We start from the raw sequence: 9,153 nt of genomic DNA, 5'->3' as shown, positions 1-9,153 counted from the left end.
GGATCATCATTAGTTAGGAGTTTCCTTATAAGATTAGGAGTTTCTTTATAAGATAATGATGTTTACATGCCTATATAAAGGCCACAACTATGTAACACGAAAATTAATCAATAATATAGAGGTATTTTCAGCAAGCTTAGCTTTGCCTTCTTGTGTTCTTGGTAGAATACAATATCTTGACTTACCAAGGGAGTGATCAACCTTTGTGGCAACTTCAAGATTGGGGTCTTTAAGGACTTAGTTTCCTTAAGGTTCTAATATGATCAACTACAGCTTGTTTTCTAGCTTCTAGGTGCGTATAACAACTTGATTCAAGATGTTCCTAGAGCAGGTCGTCTAGTGGGTTCTTATTAGTGTTCGTCGATTGTAAATGTCGCAACCGGCTATTTGTTTCCTGCCAAAACCTAGTAGGGACACTTATTCCATGAGGCCCAATCCGAGCTTGAGAAACCCCATTGTGCTCCTGTACTCCAGAAGTTCTACCAGAGGAGCCACTCTCAGTATCAAATGCAGTGAGATCGGAGGGAACTGATGACCCATTTTTTGAATTGGCATCCATTGCAAATGGTTCGTGTAAGCCAAAGCAATGGTAAGGAGATCAACAGAAGGTTTGAATCGGCAAAGAGAAATGAAGGAATAGAGAGCGACCTGAAGAACTACGGAAATGGCGAGAGCGAGATCGAACACTATTACTGTCTTCAATTTTTCTTACGTTCTTTCCCTGAGGACTCGTACAAGAAAAGCAACTCATCTGTATAATACAAACTTTGCAAGGGAAAAAAGGGGGATGCAAGGACCCTAGACCAAATTCTTAAAAAAACAAATTTTTGCCAGACAAATCAAAAGAGAAAATTCAAGACCGAGAATGCACCTATGTTCTCCTCCCAGAAAAAGAAATCAACTCAAGGTCTTAAAGGACCGGATTTAGTTGGAAATAGAATATTGGAATGAAAACAAAAGGAGAGTTAGAGAAAGATTGCCGAGAAAAGAATGAACTATGAATTTAATTTAACAAACCCCCATGTAATTTTGGAAAAAAAACTGCGGTTACAAACCTCAACAGGAGGTTTGTGGAATTGGCATCCATTGCATGCTGAATAGTCTTTACAAAGTCGACAATGCTTGAATCCCGATGTAATCTACCATCAAACGATGCCCTCCTACCTTCATCAATCATTGATTGTTGATGTAGCGCGATCCGGTCACTCCTAGTTGGCGCTCACGTGGCTCCTGGAAGATACCTGAGAAGAAGAAAATTCCCAGAGGGAGTTACTCGGCGGGAACACTCCGATGATTAAGTTAGTACTTGATAGGAGAAGCAAGGAGAAAGATGAAGGCTAAGAGTGAAGCTAGCGCGCATACCGAAGATGAATATCCCCCCCCCCCCTTGATGCTAAACTCCTTATAGCATAAATCTGTTACCTCTCCCCATCGGCCTCTGATAGGGCGGGTATAACCGCCACTGCCAACCTGCTGTAGCCGTTATTGGAAGGGCTGAGGTGGCACGCGTGGGGCCGTCACTGCTGGGCACGTGTCTGTCAGGTGTAGGACACCTTCTAAAGGTGGCAGGCACGACGCTGCTTGACGAGGGACACGACTGCTGTCACCATATTTGTCGGGTACAGCAGTCGGGCAGGAGATCTTCCTGCCTTCCCTCATGCGGCTCGCCGAGCTGCCACAAACTAGGGTGCTTCAGGGCAGATGGGTCCCTACCTCGAAGCACCGAGGTGCTCCCTCCCAGGTAGGTAAAAGCTTGGCGTCCCTTAGGGGAGAGCCCGGGCTCTCCGAGCTAGGTAGGGGACTGACCCACCGAGGTATTAGACCTCGGCGAGTTGACTGTCTTTGACTTGGCGTTTCCTTCCCGTCGAGTCGAGATCGTGCTGCTAGGCTGGACTATTCACCAAGCCAGGTCATGTGCACGTGTTCTGGGTTCATAGGGTTCAGCCAAATCGTCCTCCATCAATTGCCCCCCACTCCCCGTATTGGGGACGGGGCCCCCAATGCGAGGAGTTCACGGTTCGTCAGGCGGATTTGGCTCGATTACTCACACTGCCATGCTAGGCGGTTCAATGGCTGGACCGACTGGGCATTCGGTTCTTTACGGGAAAAAACCCACGTCTTGTGCAACTCACGCACGGACGTCAAGCACTTTATGCTGCGCGGACGCCAAAAAACGCGCTAAATTAAATTCGCGTTGGGAGTACCGCAGCCGGTTTCTTTGAGGTCCGTTGGATTGATCCAATCTTGACTGTTGGTCGCCGGGCCCCGCGTCTATAAATAGCGGGGTTCTGGCATTCTCTTCGCTGCTAAGTATTTTTCGCCTTGAGCTCGCACCTAAGGTCTCCAGCTCAGGTCTTTCAGCTCGTTTTCGCCTATTTCAGGTGAGTCTCTGAGTCTTTCCTTTCTTTTCTTTCTTCTTTCCTCAGTCCGTTCCTCCTTATGTCTAGCGAGAATAGCTTTTCGAATGAGCCCGGGGTGGGCACTTCGGGTCATGGTGACCCTTCCCTGGCCCGACCTGCCCGCGAAGCACGGGCAGCTTCGGGTAAGTTGGCGTCCACCTCCCATCGAGGTCGGGTGCCGGACCAGTTCGGTCCCTCTACCCTGACACCGGAGAGGCTTCGAGACCTCGTCTAGCAGTTCAACCTTCCTTCTGAGTACAGCTATAGCCTTCCCACCGGTAATTTCCCCTGGGAGCACGGTCTGGATGAGGTCGTGATTTTCAGGGAACAGCTCATCGGCGGGCTTCGTCTCCCTCTTCACCCCCTTATCCCTGAGGTGTTAGGGCGTTTTAATATCATGCTGGATCAGCTCCACCCCAACTCCATTCGGAATTTAGTGGGGACCATTTCCCTCTGCCACGAAAAGCAGTTTTCTTTGGACGCGGACATACTCTGCTCCATACTGCTGATAAAAAAGAGCGCCTCTAGCGCTCCCCTCGAGCACAGGCAGGTCTACTACTTATCTCCTCGCCCAGACTTTAAGCTACTGCATAAGTTCCCGAGCAAGGTCCCGTCTTGGAAGCGGGACTACTTTGTGGTCCGGGCCAGCACAAGGTGGCCCTTCCTTACCAGTTGGAGGGTGGCTACCCAGGCGACCAGCATCACCCTCAACCAGCAGACGTGGGAGGCCTTCCACTCGTGGGCTCAGGCTGAGCTCGATCATCGGGAATACATCACCGAAGAGAAGCTCGCTCAAGCCGGTTTGAGCTCGGGTAGGTTTATTTCTGTCTTTTGGCGCTATGTTTTTATCTGCTTGCCGTTTTTGGATTTACTGACGCCAACTTTGTTGTAGGCCCCATGGACGAAGAAGAGAGAATCACGACTACCAGGCTCCTTAACCAAACGAAGAGGAGGAAGAAGCTGACTGCCAAGAAGGCCGCCAAAAGGGCTCGTGTGGAGTCATCGAGGGCTCCCTCCCCCGAACCCGATCATTCCCGGGCTCCTGCCCCTGAGACTGGGTTCAATAGTGCCCCTCTAGTGATAGATCTGGAGGGTGACTTTCCACCCCAAAGACCTGAGGCTGCGAGGGGGTTGGAAAATGAGCCAGTCGGGATTACTACTGAGGCTCCGAGCTCTGCTGGGGCGGCCACTGAGGCTACAGAGGAAACCCCTGAAGAAACCCCGAGTAAGGCCGATGAGCCTCCCAAGTAGTCAGGCGCTCCTTGTATTCTAGGCCTGCGAGCTCGATTTCCCTCTCTTTTGTATTGAATGTATTTATGTAGTGTAATGGAGCTTATATAATGAAGAACATTTTTTGCCAAATACTTGCGCAATTTTCTTTTACTTGTCGAACTGGTTGTCTTACTCTGAACTGTTAGGCTACTAGGCCGATTACCCGGAGTGTGGGTTCCTCAACTATCGTGGTCCTGAACTGTATTCTGACACTTAGTAGGGGTAGCCTTGCGTACACCGAGGTGAGTGACATAGTAGGGTACATGCCCGACCTGTCTGCACCCGGGTCAAGTTGGCATTGGTTATCTCTTACGGGTTTAACTTGTTGCATGCCAGGGCGGGCTATCCGTCACAGGGTTCCTGGCCGAACTGCTTGTGCCTTAGGTATTGCAAGCATTTAGCCTATGCTGATGAGACAACTAGATATTGTATGATGTCGAGGTCTTTTCATTAGCTCGGCGTTCTAGCCCCTGTCGAAGTGCTTTCTGGACGAGGGCCCTGCCCCCCAAGTGCCCACCACACAACTCCTCATGAGTGTCATGGAGTACGAGCTCGGCTTCGGTAGGTCGCAAGCAACGCAGGTATGGGAGCGTGTAGGATCTCTGGTACAGCCGTTCGTCTATCATGACGTATTTGGCTGCCTGGTGCTGCACCCTTCTGGTTGCATTGCGATCTGCAGGGAGGGTTCCGTGTAGCAGGAAGCTCGCGAGCGGGTCAATCCAGCTCGGCTCTGCTTGAATGACAGGAGCGACCTCCTCTACCCCTCGAGAATGCTAAGCCGAGGCAAGTCCTCTATGTACACGGTTCTCATGGTGATGTCGCTGGCGCTGGCTAATCTGGATAGGGCGTCGGCCTCAGCGTTCTCCAACCTTGAGATTTGCCTTATAAAGTGTGACTGGAAGTTGAGCAGCACCTCTCTGACTTTGGCTAAGTAGGCGATCATGGTTGGCTCGCGAGCTTCCTACTCACCGGTGACCTGGTTGACCACGAGTTGGGAGTTGCTGCAGATAACGATGTGCTTGGCTTTTACTTCTCTGGCTAGAGCTAGTTCTGCTATCAACGCTTTGTACTCCGCTTCGTTGTTGGATGCCGCAAACTCAAAGCGTAGCGCATACTCCAATTTAGTGTCACTTGGGCCGTGCAGAACCATTCCGGCTCGACTGCCTTGTTGGTTCAAGGAGCTATCCATGTGAAGGATCCAGGGCTCCTCATCCCAGCTCGCGTTTGGCCGAACTTCGACCGTTCTGGGAGCTTCGGGCTCACCCGAGCTGGGAGCCTCTTGCTCAATAGGCCTGGGAACTTGGGAGCCGAGCGTGCACTCGGCGATGAAATCTGCTAAGGCTTGGGCCTTAATTGCAGTTCGTGGCTTGTACTAGAGGTCGTATTCGCTGAGTTCGACGGCCCACTTTGTCAACCGATCAGAGACCTCGGGCTTGAGTAAGACTTGCCTCGGAGGTTTGTCAGTGAGGACAATAACAGTGTGAGACTAGAAGTACGGGCGGAGCTTTCGAGCTACAATTACCAGTGCGTACGCTAGCTTTTCTATCTCTGGGTATCTGGTCTGCGCTCCCTGCAATACTTTACTAGCGTAATAGATGGGTCGTTGAACCCGATCTACTTCTTTTATTAGTACCGAACTGACCACTTCGTCGCTTGCCGAGAGGTACAGTTCTAGAATATCACCCTCCTTGGGCCGAGTTAAGATCGGCACACTAGCGAGGTATTTCTTGAGCTCGTCAAACGCGAGCTAACAGTCTTGGGTCCATTCGAACCCTTTGCTTTTGATTGCATTAAAGAACGGCAGACAGCGGTCCGCCGATTTGGACATGAAGCGGCTCAGGGCGGCTATGCGGCCATTTAACCTCTGAACCTCCTTCAACTTCTGGGGTGGTCTCATATCTAAGATGGCCTTAATCTTATCTGGGTTGGCCTCAATGCCGCGCCGGTTAATGATGTATCCTAGGAACTTGCCCGAGGTCACGCCGAAAACACACTTGTTTGGGTTCAGTCTCATATTAAACTTGCGCAAAATTTCAAAAACAGAATGCAAGTCTTGTATTAATTCGTGTGAAAATTGAGTTTTGACGACCATGTCGTCTACATAGCATTCTACCTTTCTACCAATTAACAGTGCAAACAACTTATTTACAAGTCTTTGAAAGGTTGCCCCTACGTTTTTCAACCCGAAGGGCATAACCTTGTAACAGTATAGACCGAACTCTATGATGAAGGCAGTCTTTTCTTCGTCCGCCGGGTCCATCTTGATTTGGTTATAGCCCGAATAGGTGTCTAAGAAACTCAGCAACTCGTGCCCTGAGGTCACATCCACCAAACGGTCAATTCTGGGGAGCGGGAAGCAGTCTTTCGGGCAGGCTCGGTTTAGGTCGGTGTAGTCGACGTACATGCGCCACTTGCCGTTAGCCTTCTTTACCAGAACGGGGTTGGCTACCCAGCTCGAGTAATGGACTTCTCTTATGAAGTTAGCTGCGTGGAGCTTCTCGACCTCCTCGTTGACCGCTTTCCGCCGCTCCGGGGCTAGGTTGCGTTTCTTCTGTCTAACGGGCCTAACAGAATCAGTATTCAGCTTGTAAGTTATAAGGTTGGGGTCTATACTGGGCATCTCTGCCGTGGACCATGCAAAAATATCTAAATTTTGAAGTAAGAAACTTACCAGTTCGGATCGTAGAGGTTCCTGGACGGAAGCACCGATCTGAAGCGTCCGAGCTGGGTCTGCTGCCGAGGTCGGGACTGCGACTGTCTCTTCCGTGGACGTGGCTCGTTCTTCGCCTTGCTCCGTAGGCCGCTCCAGTTTGAGGTTGTCGGCCACCTTGGTCTTTCCCTTCAGGGCAGCAACATAGTGCTTGCGAGACTCGAGCTGGTCGCCCCGCGCTACCCCCACACCGAAGTCTATAGGGAACTTCATCGCCAAATGGTAAGTGGAGACCACCGCCCGTAGGATATGTGTGATCGGGCCGACCTATTATGGCATTGTATGGGGAGAGGGTCGCGACCACCAGGAAGTCGTGGCTAAGTTTGACTACGTAGAGCCATGTGCCAACTTCCACAAGTACCATTATTTTCCCAAGGGGCCGGACTTCTTCTCCGCTGAAGCCTACCAAAGGAGTGTCTGCAGATTTCAGGTCACTTTTCTGCAACTGAAGCTGGTCGAGCGCAACTTTGAAGAGGATATCTGCTGAGCTGCCCGAGTCGACGAGTACGCGCCTGACCTCGAAGTCGTTGATCCTCAGCTTTATCACAAGTGCGTCATCATGGGGGTAGTGGACCCCTCGTGCGTCATCTTCTGTGAAGAAAATTGGCTCTTTTGTCCTCGGCCGCTTCGGAGGATTTCGTTCTTCCTGGGCGGCTTCACAAACTGACGTCCGAGCTGCTGCTAAAGTGCAACCCGCGATGATCGATCCTCCCACTATAACGTGGATTGTGCCCCGGACCGGCCTCTCTTCCGGAGGCTGCCTCTGTGACTGCTCGGTCGGCCTGTTGCGGGACACGGGAGCATCCTTACCATGCTCCCCTTGCCGACCTGTTTTATTATTATTACTGTTGTTTTGTACAAAGTTCCTTAAATATCCGCGACGGATGAGTTCTTCAATCTCGTCGTGAAGATTTTTACAATTTTTTGTACTATGACCGTGATCTTTGTGAAAACTACAATATGAATTCTTGTTTCTCTCGTTGGGATTTCCCCTCAAACGGGGTGGCCATTTCACATACGGAGCGTCCTTGATCGCCATCAGGATTTCGGCCCGCTTCGTGTTCTGTGGGGTGTAATCAGTTCGGTCCGCTGCAGGAGCTCGGAACAACTAACCTGGCTTTGCCCCCCGAGCTGCATCCTTTTTTTTTCGGCTGTCCCCTTGACTGGAAGGCTCTCCTTCCCTCTTCCTCTTTCCGAGCGCGCTTTCTCCCTTCTGGTTGATCTCTTCCTCGGTGGCTATAAACCTGTCTGCGAGCTTAAGGAATTCACTTATGGTCGTTGGTTGGTTGACGACCATGTGCCACTTGAACTCCTTATGCATCACGCCTTCCTTGGCAGCTGCAAGGCGCACGGCGGGGTCCAGGCGCGGTATCTACATACAAGCATCGTTGAACCGCTTGATGTAACTTTGGATGGACTCTCCCTCTCTCTGCACTATGCTGAGGAGACTTTCTTCAGTTCGTGGGCATCGCTTGCTAGTAACGAAGTGGGATGCGAAGGCTTGCGCGAACTGCACCCAACTTCTTATCAATCCAAGTGCCAAGTTCCGGTACCATGTACGGGCTTCTCCTCTAAAAGTGGTGGAAAAGGCCACGCACATGCATGACTCACTAGCTCTCGTCAGGTGCATCTACGACTGAAAAGTGTTCACGTGATCATTTGGGTCGAACAAGCCATCGTACTTGTCAAGAGGGGGGAGCTTGAAGTCTTTAGGCATTGGGACTGCTAGGAGCTTGGGAGATAGGGGAGACTGGACTGAAAGGAGGGGTGCCTTGGCTTCGCCCGAGCTTACCTCTTCTTTGCCCCTGAGCTCGGGCAGGTCATGGGTGGCCTTCTCCACCACTTTTAGAGGTGGTGGCGTCACTGCTTCTTAGCGGGCTCGGCGTTGGTGCTGCTCACCTCCGTGCTGTCAGGAATGGTGTGTGTAGGAAGTAGCTCAGGCTGTTGGTGCTGGCTGCGGACAAAGGGATCCTGCTTGGAGCCTGCAGCCAAGATCTCGAACCGGTTCTCTAGGAATGGGGTATCAGGCTTCGAGGGCTGAGGAGACGTGGACCTGGCAAGCTGGGGTCCTCCCGACCTGACTGCCCGCGGTGAGGCCGGAGTGGCTGGTCTTCCTTGTCTGCTGCGGGAGGAGGCCTGGCTCCTAGGAGGGTTCTGGGGGACCTCTCCTTGGCGAGAAAGGTGCTCCTCCTGGCGGCGAGACCTGGCTTGCTACGAGGCCGGGTGCCGAGGAGGGAGCTGCGGCTGCTGATGCTGAGGTTGGGGCAGCTGAGGGAATTGCTGCTGATACTGGTACTGGGAGACCTGGTGTAGCACGTGCTGTTGATAGATCTGAAACTGTTGAAACTGTTGCATTTGAGCTTGCATGGTCCGCATGCACTGCACCAAATCTTCTAGCTGGTTCGGGCTGGCCGCTAGGGGCACAGCCAAGGGTTCAGTGAAGGTTATTCTGACTGTGGTAGGGAGTGGAGCAATGACGGGTGCCCCTGCAAGAGGCACGTTCAAACTAGGGATCCCGTCCGCTGAGAGGGGGACGGTGAACTGTCCGATGCAGACAGTAGGAAGCTGGGGCTGTTCCCTGGAGTTATTCATCTCCGTGCTTCGTCTGATATTACTTGAGGACGCCATGAGCGTTGAGTTTTTGGAGAGTAAAAAGATGTGAAAGTTTAGAGAAAGGCTTTCCAAAGCGATTGACACAGACGGCGCCAAATGATGTAGCGCGATCCGATCACTCCTAGCTGGCGCTCATGTGGCTCCTGGAAGATACCTGAG

Source organism: Nelumbo nucifera, chromosome 8 (assembly GCF_055504915.1).
Source record: "Nelumbo nucifera cultivar China Antique chromosome 8, China Antique-T2T, whole genome shotgun sequence".
NCBI classification, from domain to species: domain Eukaryota; kingdom Viridiplantae; phylum Streptophyta; class Magnoliopsida; order Proteales; family Nelumbonaceae; genus Nelumbo; species Nelumbo nucifera.
The sequence above is the reverse complement of the archived record's forward strand: the minus strand, read 5'-3'. Positions refer to the sequence as shown.